Below are 24,052 nucleotides of genomic sequence, written 5' to 3'. Positions count from 1 at the left end.
CAGCAAGAATCAAGGGGAAGGTGTACAAGACCGTGGTGAGACCTGCCATGCTGTATGGTTTAGAGACAGTGTCACTGAGGAAGAGACAGGAGTCAGAGTTGGAGGTAGCAGAGCTGAAGATGTTGATGTTCTCTTTGGGAGTGACAAGGTTGGACAGAATTAGGAACGAGTACATCAGAGGGACAGCTCATGTTGGATGTTTGGGGGACAAAGTTAGAGAGGCCAGATTAAGATGGTTTGCACATGTTCAGAGGAGGGAGAGTGAGTATATTGGTAGGAGAATGTTGGACATGGAGCTGCCAGGCAGGAGGCAAAGAGGAAGGCCAAAGAGGAGGTATATGGATGTAATAAATAAGGATATGAAGCTAGTGGATGCAAGTGTTGAGGATGCAGAAGATAGGGATAGGTGGAGAGAGATGATTCGCTGTGGCGACCCCTGAAGGGAGAAGCCGAAAGAAGAAGAAGAAGAAGATTATTTACAGTACTTTAGTATACCTAATAAAATGAACTTTCTGAAGTATACTTATTTTTGTAAGGGGTGAGTGTGAGGGGAAAAAATAAAAAATTGTTACTGTCTGTGCCAAGAACCTCAATAAAAATGATCTACTAGCCTTTTATTGGCCTTAATTCATTGTCTTGCATCTCGACAGACAATATTAATTTTAAGATTATGTCAAATTAGAAGCATGACACATAACTGAGAACTTCATCAGCTTTCCTATGAGAGAGCAACCTCTGGACAATAAAATTTCCCCCTGGGTAGGTTGAACAGGTTCCTCTGAAACACAACTACTTCAAAAATAATTGTGTCAAAGATGCCAAAACATTTACTATCAAAAGATCATAGTCTTTCTAAAACTAAATTAAATTAAGTATCAAGGTTATGTGAGATTAGTGCTGTCAGCCTGAACAGCTCACAGTTTCCTTCTTAAATTTTCCTGTAGAATAAGGCTAGTGATCTCACAACTGTGTGAGTGTTTCTTGTATGGTGAACTAAGACTGTATGTTGTGTTCCTTATCATCTTCTTTGAGTATCTTCTGTTAGCAATGCAAAGTTCTCTTAATGCAACGGTGAGTGATCTTTGTTATCAAACCAAATTTTGAACAATGTCTAACTGTGAGATTTTCAGGTTGAGTGAATATGCTAATCACACAAGACCTCAAAGGATAAAACTATACCAGAATATAATCATGTGGAGTGTTTTGTCTGTAAGGGAATGTCCACAGTTTAGTGCGTCTTGTTTCTTGTAGAAAGTGGTATGTTCAGAAAGGGAAACAAACTAAGTTGTAGCTGATGCCACTCTGTTAAACAGGGAAATATTAGTACTTATTGATTAATCCCCAACAAAAAGTCACACACGTACATGGTTTCAAGAAGAGAAGGGCTGAAACAAGAACACCAAATACAAAACTAAAAACCTGCAACAAGAAAAAAAAGTTAACAAAAATAATCTTGAAGTAACCCCCCCAAAAAAAGTAATAATAATAATAGTATTAATATGTACAAATTAAACCAAAAATACAAAAGATCAAAAATATGAATATGTAGGGTTTTTTTAACAAAAAAAGGGAAACACAAAACATCAAAATGAAGGTAAATACTCACACCACCTTCATATGAGCAAAGTAGACACACCAGAACAAATAACAACAACTAATACAAACTAAAAAAAAACAGAGAACAAGCAAATAAAAGCAACAAAGCGGGCTAAACAGCGAATATAACATGCAAAACAGATAGAATAGAACAAAACCACACTGTAAAGAAGTTTAAACAAAACAAAATACACAAGAAAAACATACAAACTAAAGAACAAATTTACACGTAGCAAAACAAACAAGCTAATGCTCTAAAGAACAAGCTCAAGCACAACTTTATACAAAAGAAAACAAATGCAAAGCAACCATTACAAATACGAACAAATACAACCCGAATTCCAGAAAAGTTTGGACGTTTTTTAAATTTGAATAAAATGAAAACTGAAAGACTTTCAAATCACATGAGCCAATATTTTATTCACATTAGCACACAGATAACATAACGAATGTTTAAACAGAGAAATTTTTACACTTTTGTCCACTAAATGAGCTCATTTCAAATTTGATGCCTGCTACAGGTTTTAAAAAAGTTGGCACGGAGGCAACAAATAGCTGAAAATGCAAGAAATTTTGAAAAGATTCAGCTGGGAGAACATCTAGCAACTAATTAAGTTAATTGATATCAGGTCTGTAACATGATTAGCTATAAAAGGGTTGTCTTAGAGAGGCAGAGTCTCTCAGAAGTAAAGATGGGCAGAGCTGTGAAAGAGTGCGTAAAAAGATTGTGGAAAACTTTAAAAACAATGTTCCTCAACGTCAAATTGCAAAGGCTTTGCAAATCCCATCATCTACAGTGCATAACATCATCAACAGATTCAGAGAAACTGGAGAAATCTCTGTGCGTAAGGGACTAGGCCAAAGACCTTTATTGGATGCCCGTGGTCTTCGGGCCCTCAGACGACACTGCATCACTCATCGGCATGATTGTGTCAATGACATTACTACTTCCAGAAACCACTGTCGGTAAACACAATCCGCCATGCCATCTGCAGATGCCAACTAAAGCTCTATCATGTAAAAAGGAAGCTATATGGTCCAGAAGTGCCGTCATGTCCTGTGGGCCAAGGCTCATTTAAAATGGACTGTTTCAAAGTGGAAAAGTGTTCTATGGTCAGATGAGTCTAAATTTGACATTCTTGCTGGAAATCATGGATGCTGTGTCCTCCGGGCTAAAGAGGTGGGAGACCTTCCAGCGTGTTATCAGCGTTCAGTTCAAAAGCCAGCATCTCTGATGGTATGGGGGTGCATAAGTGTATACGGTATGGACAGCTTGTATGTTTTGGAGGGCACTATGAATGCTGAAAGGTGAGTTTTTAGAGCAACATTAAATGAAAAATATGTCAAAGATGACCACAAACTCTTCAGCAGCTGGAAACCTATATCAGGCAAGAATGGGACCAAATTCCAACACCAAAACTCCAGAAACTCATAACCTCAATGCACAGACACCTTCACACTGTTAAGATGCTACACCATGGTAAACATGCCCCCATCCCAACTATTTTGAGACCTGTAGCAGGCATCAAATTTGAAATGAGCTCATTTTGTGCATAAAATTTTAAAATTTCTCAGTTTAAACATGTTATGTTATCTATGTTCTATTGTGAATAAAATATTGGCTCATGTGATTTGAAAGTCTTATAGTTTTCATTTTATTCAAATTTAAAAAGATGTCCCAACTTTTCCGGAATTCGGGTTGTAAGTTGTCACAGAATAAGAATATGTGAATAACTCAATTTTGACAAAAATGTCAGATAGAACCTTATAATTCCAAGGGGACGATATGTTTAAATTATGTTAAAAGTAGTGTAAGAAATAGCACATGTAAATTATATTATTGAATTTGAATGATCATTTTGCTCCAAACGTTGCACATGGAAAATTTTTTACAGAAATGCATTGCCGTTATACATATCGCATTGCCATTTTGCATATTACATTTCAAATTGAAAATTGCTACCCATATGCTTCCATCGTGAACACAAAAGGACACTAAAACACCACCCAGGCACAAGACTATAGAAGGAGAATGTTGAGAGAGGAAAAAGATGGAGGAAGGCAGCCACCAACCAACAATGATTGTCAGTAGGAAAACTACAATCCAAATAAAACTGATTACCTCAAGCCACACATCTCGATGCTGCTAGTTAGCAAAACAACACATACCTGTGAGACGGAAAGGGGAAAAACCGGAATGGGTGGGCCTCGGACAGTGACACACAACAGTGCCTTAAAAGTCCCCTTTTATATACCCATGAAAGTAATTGATTGGACAACTCACACATCCAGGACATATTAAAACACTTAAAGAAAACCACCGTTTATCCCACTACATTATCAGTTGAGACACATCCACTTTATTTAACTTTAAAGTCTATAAAATAAATGTACATTCTAAACATTTTAGTGTTAATGTATAGAGTTTTTTGGCTTTTTTGTTAGATAGGTAACACTTTACAATAAGGTTGATTTGTTAACATTAGGTAATGTATTGACTATGAACTAACAATGAGCAATACAGTGTTTATCTTTGTTAATTTTAGTTAATAAAAATACTGCTGTTCATAGCTTGTTCGTGTTAAGTTCACAGTGCATTAACTAATGTTATTACACGCTTTGTGGAATACTTGATTCTGATTGGTCAATCGCGCCATCCCGAGGTATGCTATTCCCCAATAACAGCAGCGCTATACGCTGGCAAGGAACGCGTTCTCTTCGTTGAAGTTTTGCGTTTGGTGAGCTAATAAAATATTAAAACTCAGTCAAATCAATATTACGTGTACAGTTAATTAATTATGTCATCTAGTTTAAACTTGCCGCGCTAGCAACTGCTCTCTTCATGGAAGCTTTGCGTTTAAAGAGCTAATAAAACATTTCGACTCAGATCAATATTAACCCCTTCAGGCTGATGCAAGATCCTGATCACCCTGTCGGGGTTTCTTCTGAGATAACAACCGGCTGGATGTACATTATCCCTTACTTACCAAAAACAACTTTTGATTTTACTAATGTATGAGTAAATGTTGAAATTAACATTAACTAAGATTAATAAATGCTGTAGAAGTATTATTCACTCTTAGTCCATGTTAACTAAAGGAGTTAACTAATGTTAACTAAGGAAACCGTATTGTAATGTGTGTTTCCGGATTAAACAGAACTATAAGCAGACTAAATTGCTTTTCTTTTATGCGATTTCTTAACTGTAAAATGTTTTATGTTGTGAGGGGAAGTCATAACATATTAGAAAATACAGGCATAACAAATGATCAAACAGTACTCAAGATATAATGTGACTTTTCAATAGAGAACAGTGCCATAAAGAGATTTCTGGCATTACAAAAATTCACAAATACCTAAACAAGCCAAAGCATTTTTAGACAACAGTGGACTGCGTTAAACAGCAGGATTTAGTAATTATATGGCTTAGATCGAGCCAACCTTGGATATTCTGTTCTGGACATTCATACTCTTAGGCTTTACCCCAAACTTGCTTAAGGGAAGATTATGTTCAGGATAACAAGTATAGAGATATTGGACATATCAGCCGTGAGTAAAGTGACATAATCAAATTCATAAGAGTAGCACCTCACAGTCAAAACAGTTTTAGAGATAGTCAAAAAACCCTGACTGTCACTGATGCTTATATGAGAGTCATAGTTTATTATTCATTTGTAGTTTTAATTCATCAGATTTATTCTCTTTTACCCTTGTTATGGGCCAGAATTAATTAATTCTGTTATTTTCTTCCAGCAGTTCTCTGAAGCTTTCACTGCAGCAATAGTGTTGCCTGTTGCTGAGAAAATGCCTATCGTTTGGTTATTATCTCTTAATCTTCAGCAGCGAAGTATACATCACTCTGAAACTCTACACGTGTCACATGATTGGCTGCTCACTGCAAACGTCATATTTTTATTTGCAAGCGCTCAAGAATTTATAGCCTGAGGATCAAAGCCTGAGTTGTCTGGGACATTTTAAAGCCAGTGCTGTGATACCAAGATTAAGTCTGACTGAATTTTCTTTGACTTCGACATCGTGCATCTCAATACAGGCCACGGGTTTACTTCCCCAGACTATAGACCGCAACCTGTGAGTATCAGTTTACACAAGCTCATCAGCTTCATTTTATTTCCCTATTCATGTGCTTCTTCTTTTCTGTCTTTCTTTTCCAGGTTGTTTTAGTGCAAACTTATTTTCTTTCACTTTTCACATGATTGATTACAGTATAATTTATAAGCAAAGAAAAAAAAAAAAGTTACAAGTTAAGGTTACAAAGGTTAAGTTTGGTTGTTGGTGTCAGCCAGTGTGGCAAAAAGCGTGGAAGTTGTTAACAGCTGAGGAGCAAAGAAAAGTTTCTTCATTTTAGAGAGTAGTGAATGTACAAAAACAGACAAGGGAAGAAAGATGAAGACAGAAGATGAGGGAAGAATCAAGTGAATGTTGTGCCTTCTGTGCTGAGACCCTCAATAAAATTCTCTATAGCATTAAACATGTCTCTTATTGTCTTGAATCTCAAGAAGACCAAATTGAATATAAGCAGGGATGTAGTGGAGGGTAAACCATGTAAATGCAGTTCACATATAGGATATACCTTTTTGTAGAACATTATGACTTATTTATTATTATCTTAGCATTTTCTAAATATATCCAAGTTTATGTCTCTTGTTTGACTCCTGGAATGGAAAGGATTGTTTAGGCTATGGTTTTTTATTTCAGTGCTATCCAGGTAATATATAGGTGTGAAGCATCTCTAATTGGACTTTATACAACAGTGTGTTGGTATTTGTCAACTTAAGGCAGACTTGTTCACACTGAAGCAAAATATTTTACGAGGACATTCAATAAAGGAAGGAAAAAAACACGAAAACCCACTGGAGGTTGACAGGCAACATGGAAATCCCATGTGTCCTTACTGGAGAAAACTTGACACAAAAGCCTTTCCACCCGACACAAAAGCCTTTCTGCAGCACAGGAGGAGGTTTGCTGCTAATAACATTCCTTTAGCTGTAAATTGTTAAGCATTTTCCCTTCTAAATAATCTAAAACAGCTTAACATTATTTATGCAGTGGCCTGTCTCACAAAGCAGGTTTAAGTGGTTACCCAGGTTTGAGTTGAGTTGAGCAAACTCAAATAATAATAATTAAAAAGAATAATAATAAAAAAAAATGATAAAGGGAATCTTACTCTGTAGTGATTGTTACAACTGTAAAATATGTGCTATCAGAAATGACTATCATCAAAAAAGTAGAACAATTCTGAAAAAAACATGCACTCTTCGAAGAAGATCCCATATTAAAATATTTTATAAATATCTATATAATATATATATATATAAGTAGGAATAATAACTTGTTTGGTAATACTGCAATCTGCTTGGTTTTCATTTCAAAATACATCACATGCATGACATTAACAACAGATCATTTTAATGTTATTGGTGCCAATACTGCAGTTACACAAGGCTGGTGGCTATAAACGCTGAATATAAACACAGATTTATAAACAGATCATTAGATGCTTGTTTTGTGAGCTGATAACACCTGATCCTGCTCTATCTTGGCTTTCTTTGCTACAACAAATATATTTTATGAACACACAATTACAGCAACCAAAGGAAAGCTAACACAAGAAGATGCTGAAAAGACGTCTTCTGGACATAACTTTGCTTAGGGGATCACAATAAGACGCGATGCTGCCCTCTAGTGCAGTGAAGCAGAAATACATTTCATTGGTCCAAAAATGAGGAAAAAATGTTTTATACTCACAAATGTAAATAATGCAATCATCAAACATTAAACAGCATATAAATCAAAACTGCCTAACATTACTGAATAAAATGTTGAACCCATGAAGAGGAAGCGACTGTGAAGCTTTGGACGTGTTGATGGGCTCGATCTACTCCATCTGTGTTTTGATCATCAATCTTATCCAGGCTTAGTCTTTGACAAAAATGCAATTTTCTCAGCTTTTTGTTTAAAACGTTGCCTTTCTTTATTAAATGTACCCACATTCAAGTGTTGATAAAAACGGATACATGAAGCTAGAATAAGGTGTTTATTTAATTATAGTACATTTAAAGTTAGATTTCAAGTATAAAAAGAATATATACCCGAATTGGAACATAGTAGTATACTTAAAGTGCAAAAATAATATATAAATAGTAAACTATAAGTATGATGTTATGTTCACTTAAAGGTGCAGTATGTAAGAACTCTGTACGCTAGAGGCCTATTCAAAACAAAGGCGTAGCTTGATGATGGCAAGTTTGAGTGCGGAATCTTGGGACATGTGGTCTTCACCTCAACGGCCGGTGGAAAAGAATTGGGATAGGACTCGGGAAGAAATCATGTTCATGGATGCGATTATTACCGTTACTGTAGTATGAAGCAGAGCAGGACCGAGTGTTGTGGGAGCTGAACGAGGCCGCTGGAGCGATTGTGCAACACACGCCTCACGAGCAGCAGAACTTTTATTTTAAGCACAGTCGCTGGCGCTGCTTTTCCGGTCATGAGTATGAGGTAACACAGCTCTGTTTATTATATTAGATACATTTGAGTGTGTTGAAAATGGTGTTATAACGTTACTCTGTGCGTTCGCTCGGCGGCTGCTGTGAGATACTTGTTGCACACTGCAGTAAGATAGATCGATTTTAGAATATCATATTAAATGCTGGATGGCTTGTGTTGATAAATGGCATGCAATTCATTTAAAAAGTACTGTATGATGGAGAAAATTCTGTATTACTGTTACTAAAAATAAAGCTGCATCTGATTATGCTATGTTAGCTACTTCACAAAATAGTGTTTTTCTCTGAGGCATGGTAAAGCATGGTACTCGCAAAAAATCAAGAAAATTAGATTTAAACAATACGACTAAACAAGCTATATAACAATGATTAGTTTTCTGTCTATAAATACATAAAAACAGTTGTTCCCTTGTCTATTAAAACGTGTAATATATTAAAGCATCTTTGGTGTTTCCATGGTTTCTACAAAATAAAACCAGAAACCGAGGCAGACCGAGGGTATATGACGCAATTGACAGGCGACTCCTCACACGTCCCAGAGCCTTGGTTAAAATTGCAATTTTCTCACGATTTACAAACAGTTGGAAACATTTGGGATATTGTAAGTACTCAAGTGAACAAAATATATATCACTGGCCTAGTGGTTTTTGGATATTTTACTGCAAAAATATTACATATTGCACCTTTAAAGAAAACTTACAAGTAAACTTGCAGTATAAAACTACTAAACTAGTTTAGAGTATACTTCAAAGAGTACTTTCATAAAATAAAAAATGTACTACTAGTATTATATTATAATAGTAAACTACTAGTATACTTACAAGTAAACTTGTAGTACAGATGCTGTACAAATGAGAAACGTAGTTGTGAACTAGTTGTACACTTAAACGTATACTTTTATATACTAAAAGTGGGCCAATTTAGTCCCAAGCAGTATTGAAATAGTACACTTACAAATTTACTACTAGTAGGCTACACAATATTAGTATACTTACTACATAAAGTATACATAAAAATATACTTGAACATTACGTAAGTACTTCATAAAATAAACTACATTATATTTCTTTTTCATAAGGGATACATGGACAAATATATCGGGACACCTGACCAGGGACTCTGACATTCTAAATAGACATTATTATGGAGCTTCCACTGTTCTGAGAAGGCTTTCCACTAGATTTTGGAGTGTTTCTTTGGGAATTTTTGCCCATTCATCCAGTAGAGCGTTTGTGCAGGAATAATTCACCCAAAGATAAAAAATCATGAGTTAAATCTTGACTCTTAGGGAATGTTGTGGACTGCTGCTGGTGGTTTTCTGGTGCTGCTGTGCAGACATTCAGGAAGGTACTGTAAACCATCTGCTAATACTCCAGTCTGTGTTTCATATTTTAATGTCCAAACATGGTGTTTAACACTGTCCTTTACCTTTATAAGACTCGTCTATGATCTGGTTTCTGTAGTGACTCTTGTCATTCATGTCTGTGTTGTGTCCTGCAGGAGTTCTGTCGGCTCTGTGAGGATCTGCACTGCTGTGGGAATCATTGTTTCCCTTCATCACATGGATCTATTACTACATGAACACAGAGCTGAGGAAACACTGGCCTGAACACTGTACAACTGCTCTCTGATCAGCCAGCACATGACATGAACTAAAACACAAAGATCCTCACTTATCCAGCATTCCAGACGTGTGGTTTTCTTCATTGCATTGCTGTTATGTCATAGATTATATATTCTAACAGAAAGATGGCACCATAAATTTGCATAATGACTCCGACTTTGCTCAAACCTCTGAGACTTTCTTTCTCTGTGAAACACAAAATATGTTTAGCACAATATTAAAGGTGGATGTGTCACACATTACAATTTATACTGTATGTTTACATTAAATATTTACTCAGAATATTTATTCAGAATTAAGTTTTCTAAAACAGCTATTAAATTGGATGCATATTGATAAATAAATGCAAGTACACTTCTTAAAGGTTCAGTGGGGTTCTATATAGAACTCTATGGTTCTCAACTCAATTCTAAAGTTTACTTGATGCCAAAAAGGTTATATATACAAGGAGAAATGTCTTAAATGATTTCATAATACTTTCATGTTTAATGGGTTATTTCAGTTTTTTTCTAGTGATAAATTATGTGTATGACCTGTTTAATTCATAAAATTTAATTAAAATTAAAAATTTAATCCATGAAGTGATCCCATAAAAGCGTTTATATATGACTCGCATGACAGAACTCTATAAGATTCTATATAGAACCTTTTCTTCTGAGAGTGTGTATTGTTTAGATATAACCATTTTCATGAACAGTTTAAATTTATGCATTTTTAGCTTAACTGGTTTGACTAGTAAATCAGTTATGTATTAGCATGACAAAAAGTTTTATTATTTTTATAGTTTTCATAAACAGTGACAGTTTTTTTTTTTTTTTTTTTTATGGTGAACTTTTCCTTTAAAATGTGGCCATATTCTCCAATCTAGTACTGTTTCTGTCATAAAACATGGAGGGAAAAGACTAAAGATCGGCTACTGACATTGTGCCAGGGTTATTAACAAAACTATTAAACGAAAACCATTAAAACATTTTAATTACTAAATATATTTCAGTTAATTGCCAAGACAACATTTCTCATTTATGAAATTTAAGTACCAAATTAACTAAAACCAAATGAACTAAAACTTAAATATAAAATATAGACAAAAAAAAAAATTAAAACAGAATGTAAAAAAAATACAATTCAACAAAAACTATAATAGTATATCAGTGATACTAAAACAACATTGCATTGTACTAAAACTCGTTTTTACACTCACCAGGTGCAAATCAGTGACGACCAAATGACGAGGCTTTCAGATAAAATATGAGAATGATTCTCAGATCACCCACTACACGCTCGCCATTAATATTAGCGACAATATTTATTATGAACCATAATGACTTTGCAAATAGACTATCTTTATAACAGAAATGAACTCCCTCATCTTTAGCATCGGTTCTGTCGTCAGTGTAAAGGTCCAACAGATCCAAACAAACACACAATGAAACCGTGAGTGAGGATGAACTAATGCAGGTAAAAACAATCAAACTGTTGCTGTCATTTATTTGGGGGAAAAACACTGTCAACAAGGTTTGCACCATTAACATTTACAACAAATTTAAAAAATACAATTTATTATTATGTAAAAAAAAAAAAAATAAATACTGCTCATCTCTATATACATATACAAAGTAGAGATCCCTTTGATTTCACTGTATTATAAATACAATCTGTCACAAATCAAAACTTTTGATCCAGTCTAAAAAAAGAGCATTTACTGAAAGTAAACTTCTACAATGGCTCATTCTTGGATTTTTGACATCAGAAACCTGATGTAATAACACACAAGTGCCCATATTTCCATATTATAACCAAGCCTTTGTAAACCATGTTCAGAAACACGTCTGCAATTTAATGAGTAACACACTCAAATAAAGAGCAGAAGAACTGCTGAGAAGAGCGACATGAGGAAATACCAAACCATGAGACATATTCACAGTCCATGGCAGCAACTGATCAAGAAAACACACCGTACACTCTAAGAAGGAAAGGTTCAAAAATGAACCTTTTGAGGTTCCTGGAAATTGCAACTGTGGGGGAACCTTAAAGGTTCATTTTTGAACCTTTTTGAAAAGGTTCTAATTGGAACCTTCCCTTAAAGGTGCATTAATGAACAGCATTGGTTCCATTTTGAACCTTTTTAGACACCCTTTTGGTATGCATGTATGTATGTAAGTTATTTATTATTATTATTATTATTATTATGATTATTATACATTACTACTTTAATCCCAATTCACAACACAGACACAACCTATTATTCTTCATGAATTATTTATTTCATATAGGCATATACAAATTTGAGCACAGGACACAAAGTACAAATTAAGACTTATTGAAACTAATATAGAATATTCTCTTTCCTGAAAAAAATCTGATTATTCACAATATTTATGGGAAAAAAATATTATTTACCCACTTCCCCCTACAATACATTCAGTCAAACAAAAAACTGGCCATTTTAATCACAGTGGGTGGTATTTTGGTTATATATTTATATATATTTGGAATATTTTGGAAAAAAATGAATGTTCACAACATTCCAGGTATTTACATCATATATTATGATCTTATTTTTTCCAAACATTTAAAAAAAAAATCATAACTGGTAAAATTTGCCAAATGTTAGGTTGTTTTTGTCAAAATATAGTCATAAAACCAATAATGAATGTTTTGGTGGCAAGAATCCTATTATAAGTGGATCTCAGTGAGAAAAATATAATTATAAATTTAAATTATAAAGAAATTTGCCATTAATTTAAATTCTGCCATCATTTACTCCCTCCTTGTTGTTGCTGCTGATATAGAGTGGTGCAGGTATGACATCAGAACCCAGAATAGTAATTTTATAATGGGGGTTTTCAAAATATGTGACCCTGGACCACAATACCAGTCATAAGTCACAGGGGTATGTTTGTAGCAATAGCCAACAATACATTGTATGGGTCAAAATTATCGATTTTTCTTTTATGCCAAAAATCATTAGGATTTTAAGTAAAGATCATGTTCCATGAAGATATTTTGTAAATTTCCTGTGGTAAATATATCAAAAATTTATTTTTGTGAGTGGATATACATTGCTAGACTTCATTTGGACAACTTTAAAGGTGATTTTCTCAATATTTTGATTTTTTTGCACCTTCAGATTCCAGATTTTCAAATAGTTGTATCTCGGCCAAATATTGTCCTATCCTAACATTATCTGGTACGCTATTAAATGTACAAATAAGAGATTTCTTCAGTTGTAAAATATTATGTGTTCGCGATGTTTCACAACAGTGTGCTTATATGTGGTGCTTCATGAGGGTGTAACAGGTGTGGCAGTTCAGTACTCGGTGATTGGGAATGAGTGGGAAGAGCTGGAGGACCTGGTGCTGAGGGTGTGTTGGGTCAATCTGTGACAATGTTACAGCGAGGTGCATGTTACAAACACCAAAATATTTATTTATTTTTTTTTTTTTTTTGATATTGTTAAGATTTGAATTGGTAGTAATGCATATATACTGGGATTAAAACTCAGTGGTTGCATCTGAAAATCTTGTACTCAGAAATTAGTAGGGCTTGTCTACATACTTTGTACTTAAAATATAGATGTAACATACTTACTCATGATCGGTGTGTGTGGTCTCAGAGGGCATCTCAGTCTTTAGGCTTTGTTGTAATCTTATAAATCTAACTTGATCCTTCATTTTTGGAAATATTTTTGATATCATATTTTCAGTTAGGTTCACAAAAGTGTCCCCATCAATTTCATTCTCTGTAAAAACAAGAAGAGTCAATAGGAGTACAACATTTTCCACCAAACTGCATTAGGAATTGTGTATAAATGCACATACACATTCTAATGTTTAGTAATCCAATGTCGCAAGGGGATCAAAAGAGTTCCTTCCAGGTTTTTATAAGTGTCCAGTCCATGGAAAGCTAACTCTTTCCCTACTTCAAGGGCACACCAAGATGTTTCGGTAACTTTGTATGCATGGAGATGACTGTCAAATTTGAATGGAATGAGTATTTTTCCAAACATGTACCACGAACCACTGTGTCCATATATTGCTTTGATCTTGAGAAATAATGGAATCTCTTCAGTGTGTACAGTGTCAATCACTTTGCATTCTCCAGTTTTATAAGCTGTATTGTTAACTGTGATGGAATTTGTTTTTTGTAGGACTTCATTTGACAGAGGTCTTCCAATCTGTGATTCCAGTGTGGCCAATACTAAAGAAGGCAGGGTGTTTGATGGTACATCACAAGCTCCTGAGGCATGGCACACTTCATATCCAGTGCTTTTCTTCTGAGCTTGCTCCCAGCATTGTCTCAGCTGATGCCTTCTAGCAAGTGATTTGGTGATGTTCTTGAAGTTGCAAACAACAGTAGACACTTTCTTGAAATACTGATGTTTTGCCTCAAACCGCATACAAGACAAATGAAGTAATGGCCCATATTTCAGCATAAGTGAAGGATAGTGCACTAAAAAATGCATTTTTGGAATGACACCATCAGGGAAGAGTTCATGAAATGTTGCCAAAAACTCTGTAATTTTCTCCTCAAGATAGGGTGTCCACGATCTTCTAACCACTGGGGCCATGATCAAATCTACCACTTCGCGCAGTAAAATGTAGCAGTTCCAATGCTTGTTTGGAGGTACATAAGATCCGACCATTAGTGGTAGCAGTCGAAACAATGTCCAGGTTTCTGAAGCTTTACCAGAGAGTTGACCTTTGCTTCGCAACATTCTTTCCGTCAAGATTTGTGGCTTAGATGTTTTGTCATTTACAGAATATGATAAATTTTCAATTTCAAAGTTCAGTTGATCTAGGGTGAAGTGTTTATCCTGGATTAACTGATGAAGAATCCATCTGAGAGCATTAGGAATAACTCCCTGCAAAATATCATGCATCACATCAGGTGGAAACAAGTGAGTTATCACTGTAGGAGCATAGTTAAGAGATGAGAAACAGCACTCTCTCTGCACACCATAAACAGACCCATTATCAGGACTTTCACAGACAGCCTGCAGGTGATATCTGTAGTTAACACTGTCTCTTAGAGTGAAGTCCTCTTCTTTGAATTTGGTAGTGATGTCTTCTTTTGTGGCCATGCAAAAACGACATATTCTCCCATGTGAAAAATTTCTTTTCAGCCCAATCAAAGAGTGAGCTGAAAGATTGTCTGCTGAGATGGTGACTACTGTGCCATAGAATCTTCTGCTTTCCCCATTACATGACAGAGTCACTCCCTCTGTCTCAAGACATATCACTTCTTCAATCAAAGGCTGAAACAGATTGTTATAGTTGGTAAGATCTTCTTCAATATACCGATGTCTGATTAATGATGAAAGGTAAATATTCTCAAGTTTTGATGCATATTTCTTATCAATGTTTCAGAGTTTAAAATACACAGCTGTCAGTTTATGTTTTCCCTTTTTAGAGCCTAAAGGGTTAACAATCTCAAATTCATCGATGTAGAAATGTAGACGTATGTTCGGAAAGGAAGAAAGCTCACAACTTTTGAACTGGTCTCCATCAGTGTAGTCCTCCATAACATCCTGATGTTTGGCTGTTTTCTCTTGGTTAAGCATTGCCCACACATCCTCATTCTGAGCAACCTTTCTTAGCAGAGCCTTGAGAGGTATGTACTGGAAATGTGCACCATGTTCTGTTTGATCCAGCGGAATTTGTACAGGTGCAATGTATTCAAGTTCATCTTCACAATAGTGCTCAAGCATCCATTCACTACTGATCTGTCGAAGGCATTCATCAAACACATTTTGCTTATTAAGTAGTTCAGATAAATCGTCATCAGCATCAGTGTCAATTTGATGTTGTTGTTGAAGATGAAATCTTATAATCTCAGCATAATGAGTGGTGAACTCCTGGAAGATGACTCGCAGGTTCTCCACAATACTGAACTGAACTGTGGCAGCAATACAATGCTTCTCTCTTAATTTCAAAATGAAAAGACAAAGATTGCGCTTGAGGTTTGCAAGTAAATCTTCTGTTCTAAACTCTCTGCAGTTAGCAATGTCCTCCACATTAGTGTTAGGCAACTCCTCTTCAAGACCATGAAAGTCCTCAGTATGTTCCTCTGAGTTACAATACTCATCATCACAAACTTCTCCTTCTTCACTGACCAATGAAAGAAGGTCTCTATGTTTGCGATAAGTATGTGATCTATAGGAACTAAAGGTTTTGTTGACTTTGCCACAACCGTTCAATCCACATGTGAATTCAAATTTTGGTTCATTTTGATGATAAAGGCCAATATGTCGAATCTGTTTAATTAGGGAGAATGTTTGTTTGCTGCATAGTGGACAGTTAAAGAGAGTGGGCATTTCTCTCAGATTAACCTTGAAATGTAGGGATAAATTCCTGGAAACTGTTTGCAGTCAACCAATTAGCCACATCTCGGATTGTCCACTGAATCACCTCTGTGCCCATCTTTATTTCAGTCTGTATACAGAAAAGTGTTCAAATTTAGAGAACAATGTGTTGATATCATATAAGATTTCTTTGATATGGGGATAAACAATTAATCGTGATCAGAATCTATGGATAGAAGAAATGTTAATGAGGTGTATAGCAGTGGTTCTCAACCTTTAGTTAGGGGTCCAAGCACTTGAAGGTGCTGGAAGCCTATTATGTTTGTACTGATTTTTGTGACGAGACTGTAAATTCTCAAAGCTGTGTACTCTTTTGAGCTTATAATATAGTATTTACATTTTCTTTTTTAACCCTTATAACTGTTGTAGGTCAATTTGACCCATTTTGATTTTTGAGTTTTCGGAAATATCAGTTAACCTATGGTTTTTTTTTTTTTTTTTTCTTGAAATTTAGTGACATTTCAATATAGAAAAATATTTTGTCAGCCACATATGGTAAAAATGAGCTATCATTTCTTCTTCTTTTTTTTTTTTTTAATCTATCTGAAATACAATTAAACGTTTTTTTTTTTCCCCTTAAAATTTTGTGACTTTTTCTCATTTAGGGTGATGAACATGCATGCAAAGTTTCAACACACTGATGTGTTGTGAAATGTGCATATAGAAATTTTATACAATCTTGCTGTTCATGGGTCAATTTCACCCATACAGACAGCCATTCAAAAGCAACTACAGACCCAAAATACAAAACTGTCTGTCCCACTTTTTGAGCATAGACTTGAAAATGACTTTTTCAACTTAAATTGTTACAATGAATACTTCAGAGCACAGACTCAAGTTTGGCACTGCTTCACAAATGAAGAATCTATTGTTATGTATCTATTGCTGTAATTTCTTTTTTTTTTTTTTTTTTTTTTGTTAAGTTTGTCAAGATTATCTTAGGTTTAGACTAAGATATTATTGTTAGAAATGTATAATGGTAAATGTCCCATGAGTGGGGGGAGGGGCAGTCTTAAAAATAATAGTTAAATTTTTTTTTATAAATCATAAATTCAGATATTCTTTGTAATGTGTGAAAAGTATTGCTTGTTTTTTTGTTTGTTTGTTTTTTGTTTTGTTTGGGAATTAATAATTATTATAATAGTTAAATTTTTACAGTCCATCTTATAAGGTTCATAAAGGAACCTTGACAACAGACCAGGTCCTTATCTGAACCCTTCTGCCACAACAAAGGTTCTAAAATGAACTGCACAACATGTGCCAAATAATCAATGGATCATTATAGAACCTATAGGTTCAACTTTATTATAGTTAGAAGTTCATATTTGCACTTTAAAGTTCTGTTTTGAACTGCAAAAGTTCAATCTCTTCTAAGAGTGAAACAGAGGTTGTGCTAAAAAGTTGTTACTCAAGGATGGATCAGTACAAACTAGTACAAACTAACTTCCCAACAAAGCATGCTGGGAACTAGAAGTCTGCTGTAATCACTGATTGTAACTCATTCCATGAATGTGTGTAATTATGTGTGTACAATACATTCACATTTATATGGGAATGTGTATGTGCAATATATGTACAGAATAAAGGATAAAACTTTATGAATGTAATGCTATTTTTGTCTTCATTTATAAATATTTTATATGTATCAATACATAGCCATACATGGTGCATATATTGCAGTATACTGAAAAATATAAGCACCAATTTCCCATATATGGAAATGTATTATGTAATATATCGCATTATATTTTGCAGTATATTCCCATATATTTTTGTTCCATAAGGGATAATAGGTCCCTTTAAGCTTCATTGATTTTTGCAATTAATTATATCTTTGTTTTTATTTTGCAATTCTTTATTTATTTTTGTTTGCATAAAACTTTTTTTTTTGCTCAATTTTTTTTTCTTTTGCAAACATTTATTTTCTTTAGCAATACTTTATTCTTGATCAATAATAAAACACTAGTTAGCTTGTAGGTATGTTTAAGACGTTCATAAATAAAAAAGACGACAAAGTAATGCTGAGTAATGCTGCCTCAATTTACTGAATCAAAGTTGATTTGTGTATTTTGCTACCCTGCAAAAAAAGAAAAAAAGAAAAAAAAAGGAAATCACAATTTTCATCATCAAAATTTTCTGGCATAGGCCGAGGCGAATTGTAGGAAATCGAAGACAAATGTCTTTGTAGTGTAAGATTCCTCTAAACTTGCAATTGCGTCCTCCTTTGTGAATTTTCTCCAATATTCAGGGATCCCACCACTCCCCTGAAATGATTTCTCATAGTATTTTTCCAGATCTTTTTGGAATCTGCACACAAACCACTTCCAGTACGGTAGATCAGAGAAGTCAGGGGTGATGCTCCAGTCTGCATAAACTCCTCCTGCTCTTCTGTATTGTTTAAATGGGAACCACTTTTCTGAGTATTGAAAAGATTGATCACTTGTCACTACAGTTGAGCAAAACTCTATACAAAGATTCTGTGTTCCACTGTAGTAGAACCCATTAAGTCCATTAATACGGTGGAAAGGAACACTGTGATCTCCATCATGGCTCTCTATGGTGTTGGTGCAGGTGGCTTTACAGAACGGACACTGAACCCAACAGCACCGACAGAAGTGATCAACTAGAAGCTCATCTGGCCTGTCTTTATAGTCCAGCTTCCACAGAAAGTCAGTGAAATGTTTGCTTATATCAGAAATAACTACAGCAAGTTCTTGTCTTATCACATCTTCTAGGATGTTGAAATCATCAACATCCTGTTTCACTCCACTGAGGTCTTTTTCAGAGAAGATCAGCACATCTGAGAGCTTCTGTGTAAAACTCTTCAACCACAAACCAACATCTCCACTGTTCACTTGAACATGTTCAGTAGATTCATGTGCTGCTTTCATGATCTTCTGCTGCAGGAGTTCAATGTTCTGCTTTATCTTGGGTAAAACACTGACACTGAACTTATCAGTGATGTACCGACTGACTTCATCTCTGATGAAACTCTTGAAGTGATCACTTGGATTATGAATGTAGTCCATGCATTTGTCAAAATCCTCCTCTTCTGCCAGTGTCTTCAGGATGTGTTTCTCCAGATTTGATTTGTTTCCATTCAGTGATTCACAGTTTGTTCTCATTTCATCTGTCAGATCTCTGGCAGTCTTCTTGTAGACACTCTGCTCAATGGGCTCTTTAAGTTTCTGACAGATGATCTCTCCAAAAATGGCAGCTGATGTTGCTCCATGACAGTATTTCTGGAAAATACTATAGTACTCTTCTTTTTTCTTCTCCACATACATTACAGGATCATTGGCATACCTGAACAATCTGTGTCGGTCAGTGACCTTCTTGTTTGCTCTCTTACATATAGAAAAAACCAAATCCATGAAGAATCGTTTCTTGAACTCATATCTCACTGATCCTTCCTCATGTTGTATTACTCTTGCCTTGATGTAATCTATGAGTTGTTGAATGCAGCTGATGTTGTAGCCCATCTTTGCAAGGTTAAATGACTGAATCAGTTTGTTTGTCTGCTGAGCAACATCTGTGACTAATGATCTTATTTGGGCTTCATCCTCTTTAGACAGAATGTAACCAAAACTTACTTGAACTGATCTATAGACATCTGTTGAAAGTTTACCGGATTTTATTTCCTTTACATAATGTGAATAACTGGGCACAGAGAAAATGTCACGGCCTTCCTTGTCTACAGCAGCACTTCCATAGGCATTACTGAGGATCTCTCTCACATCTCTCATTATGTCAATGTCTTTGATTTTCGTAGTGTCTCTAATGATCTTCTGCACACTCTGTTTCCAGAACAAATCAAACTCTTTCTTCAGTGTTTCTTCATCAGTTGCTTTGTCTTTGAATTTTAAGGCAAGTTCTTTGCTCTTTTCATAGAGAGTGTTTTCATTATCTGTCCTATCATCAATCTTTTTCTCCAGGTCTTGATGAGGAAGAAACTCACTTAAATTCTTCTTTGTTTCTTTCACAATGTTTTCCTGAAGCTCTTTGATTTTGTTTTCAAATGATGTTTTCCAGTGAATCAGTATATCTGCATCTTTGTCTTTCTCAAAGAATTCAGACATTGATTTCTCTACTTCTTCACTTGTCTTCTTCAGTTCTCTTTTAATATAATTTTCTTTAACCTCATGAATTGCTTCATTTTCTATTTGGTTGTGTAGTTTGTTCTCAGTTTCCAGCATGGCAATGCGAAGACTCCAGGACCACTTGCTGTATTCGGTCTCAAGTTTCCTGTAAGCTGAAATCTCCAGAGAATTTCTGAAGCTGAAGACGAATCGTTCATTCAGTAAAGCTTCCCAGAGATCTTTAATATGAGCTTTTAGGTGTGTCAGCATTATTCCATGTGAATTTGAGGCATGAGACATAATAGTTTCCTTTAGTTCTTGAATATTCTCACAGTAATCTGGGTTTGGTGGTGCCATGGGTGGGCTGCCCTCCCAGAACTGAGCAAAATACTTCACATCATTCTGAACATCAAATTTAATGACATCACTGAAACATTCTGCATCACAGTCTTCCTCTTTAGCAGCGAGTTTTGTCATCTCATTCAGCGTCTCCTGCAATCGTCTTCTTCCTTCCATGTTTTTCTGTCCAGCTGTAACATCTGAAACGTTCTGATGCACAAACAAACAGCTGGGATTCAGTCTGACCTTCTTCATCCTCAGGAAGGCCTGAACAACAATCTGAAGAATGTCCTGCATCTCAGCTGGGTTTTCTCCAAGGATGTTGATCAGTGTCATATTTCCAAGGCCAACAACAAATGTGGCCAGTTCATTGTCATGATGTCTTGTTGATCTTCCAGCCAGTTCTAGAGCACGAAGACCTTCAGTATCAACAACCAGAATATAGTCAAAGTTCAACTGTGTTTTCATCTCATCTGACACTTTGACCAGCTGCATGAAAGCTCCTCTGGTGCACCTGCCAGCACTGACGGCAAACTGGAGTCCAAACATGGCATTCAGCATGGTGGATTTCCCAGAGCTCTGAAGCCCTAAAACTGACAGCACAAAGACTCTCTGGTCTCCCAGTTTCTGGATGAGTTTATCTAGAACAGCAGAGATCCAGACCACAGGAACATGAGCAGCATCTCCATCCATCAGCTCCAGTGGAAATCCAGAGATCATCATCTCTGCTGCAAGACTCGGGAGAGAAGAGAAGTCAAACTGCAGATCTTTCTTGTTCTTCTTCACAGATGAACATGATTCATAGATCTGACCGATCTCCCTAATGATATGCTCCAAACCAAAGGCTGCAGCTTGTAATTCTTCAGATATTCTCTCAAGTTTAGTTTGTTCAGCTGTCAGCTTTTCACTTGTGTTTTTCTCTTTCAGTTTTAAAACTTCTGACCATGTTTTATCATAATTGTTAAGAAGATCGGAAAGATCACTTGAGGTATATTCATCCAAGAAGATTCTGATCCATTTAATGAAAAACATCTTATTTGCCACAGTTGAGTTCATTTGCTTTATAAAGAACATTGTAAACTCACTGATGTCAGATTCATGCTGTTGTTGACGAATTTCCCTGATTTCTGTTTGTTTTCTACTGATGTCCATTTCTGACTCATCTGCTCGAGGTCGATGTAGTTCTTTGTTCTTCTGACTCCACTGATGCCACAGTTTCCCCTGATGGGGCAGAAATGATTCTTTGATTTCTGTCCGATCTTTCTTCTCCAGTAAACTCATCATCTGCTGTGCTGCTTCTCTTCCTCTCCTGCAATCTTCATCATCATCTTCCTCTTGTACTCTGATGTATCTCAACACATCTTCAATTTTGAAAGTGGAAGATGATTCTGAGAGACAATCTTTTATAGCTCTTCTGAGTTCATCAGATACAGCTGATTGATTTCTGTCTTTCAAACCGGTTTTGTATTTTCCTTCCTGTGTCTTAATGACAGTATATTCCTCCTGAGCAAATAGGCAAATGAGTGGCTTTTGGTCCTTGTAGAGTTGTTGAAGTTTTATCATGCTTCTGTCATTCCTCCGAAGTTGTGGTAGAAGAACAACATTGACTGAGCTCATTTCAGTGAGGATCTCCAGCTGTTTCTCATGGTCTCCTGCATCACCGTGTAGATTACAGAACGCAACACAGTCAGTGAATTTATCTGTGTCTTTCACAGAGGGGCAGAACCAGGCGATCTCCACCACTCCATCCATCAGGACTCTGGTTCTGCTGCTGCCTGGGCAGTTCCTGTGGAAGAACGTGTTGTGTTTCTCATTGATCAGACTGTTCATCAGCTGAGACTTGGATGAAGACACAGAGCCAAACCTGAAGAAAGACACCATTGGAGTTTGTGCCTTGTAGATCAGCTGGGTTTGACTGATGATTTCAGAGTTGTTGTTTCTCATCTTCCAGCTCTTGTTGATTTGTCTGAATGTCCAGAGAGGAAACTCAATCTGTTGTGTGAATGGATCAGGAACAAGCAGAGGCAGAGCGTACTGACACTGGGACAGTTTAGTGACCATCAGCTGCTTCAGGAAACCATCAGCACAATGATACACGGCCATCTGAACATCCATCGGGTCAATTGGCTCAGACTGACTTATTTTTTTCTTAGTCAAAGACACTGAGTTGAAAAAAAAATCATCAAAGTCAGCCTCATTATTAAAAGAATCATTGCTTCCAAGCTGTGTTTGAATTTCTTCATTGGTCCTCTTAGTTGTAATGTATCTTGCTCTGTAGTTCATCATCAGTAGTTTTTGTATGAAAGTCTGAATCAGCTTGTCTTCATCGCAAGACTCATGGGACTGTAATGAATGTTCAGTTAACTGAAGAACATCTGCCGCTCTCAGTTTAACATTGTCTTTGAGAGAAAGCCTATCAAAAAGTGATTTTGAGCTTGTAAGTTTTTGTTCTTTATGTTGATCTGATCCTTCACTTTTTACTGTATACTCTCCAGTGGTTCTCTGTGAAATAAAAGGCATAATGTTATCTTTAATTTTAGTGTAAGATTGTCACAGAATTGTTGTACAGAATGCTGCAAACTATTACATTACTCACTTTTTTAAAGAGTCTTGTTTTTCGGATAGATTTCTACAAAATGCTGTAGATATCACTCTGATATCACTGATTTGCTCTGTGTATACACTGGTTGATCAGTGATTCATTCATTTATTCCACAGAACAAAGTTTGGAACATCAGGTTGGATAAATTGATATCATATGATGACAGAATTTTAATTTTTGGGTGAACTATTCCTATAAAGGGCTATGAAATGAAGAATTTTTTATCTTGACACATATGACATTTAAATATTTAAAATATGAATTATTCTTTTCTATCCTTCTGAAACGACTGGATTTGAAATGGGACAGATTTAAGTGGCGTGACGGTTTTAAGGGGCACCCCTTAACATGCATCATCTTCATATGTAATCAATGAGGTGTGGTCTGAACAACTCGTGTCCAGCTGAAGTTTATATTTAATTATGTGCCTAAGCGACTGAAAGAAATTTTCATTTGTTCTTCACATTTTACAATGGACTGTTTTGTGAATTATTCTTAACATGCTGTCGGTTTTTCAAAATATATATTTTTTGAACGATAAAGCAGTGCCAAGCATTTTGTCCTCTGAGGCAATGCAGGCAAGTACTTTTTTTTTTTTTACATTCACCATTTCTACACTGTGTCACGAATGTGGCTCCCTCTGCCCTTCCTCCGGACCGCCGGAGGGAGCCATCACCGGAATACTGATCAGTTCTCTTTCGGACTACATTTCCCATGGGCCCTCATTCCTGGGACTGATTGCACACACACCTGCACCGCATCACACTCACACTATTTAAGACACACACACACACATCCCGAAGTCTTGATTTGCCTTGGTGATCATTTCTAAGTGTTTTTCTGAGGACTGTTTACCTGTTATCGTTTGGACTGTATATTCCCTGTGACCCTTTGCTGCCTGCCCTGATCTTTGCCTGTTTC

General features: G+C 35.9%; 1 protein-coding gene across 1 annotated transcript in view; it reads right to left on the bottom strand.

Moving 5' to 3' along the window:
• Nucleotides 1-9,493: 9,493 nt before the first annotated feature.
• LOC127509904 (uncharacterized) overlaps nt 9,494-24,052 on the bottom strand; it is a 107,198-nt gene continuing 92,639 nt past the window's right edge. The window contains exon 18 of the transcript XR_007929392.1: nt 9,494-11,501. The gene's annotated coding sequence lies outside the window, so the exon portion shown is untranslated. The remainder of the gene's footprint in view (nt 11,502-24,052) is intronic.

This window comes from Ctenopharyngodon idella, chromosome 3, assembly GCF_019924925.1.
Source record: "Ctenopharyngodon idella isolate HZGC_01 chromosome 3, HZGC01, whole genome shotgun sequence".
NCBI classification, from domain to species: domain Eukaryota; kingdom Metazoa; phylum Chordata; class Actinopteri; order Cypriniformes; family Xenocyprididae; genus Ctenopharyngodon; species Ctenopharyngodon idella.
This window is presented reverse-complemented; position numbering and strand designations above follow the sequence as displayed.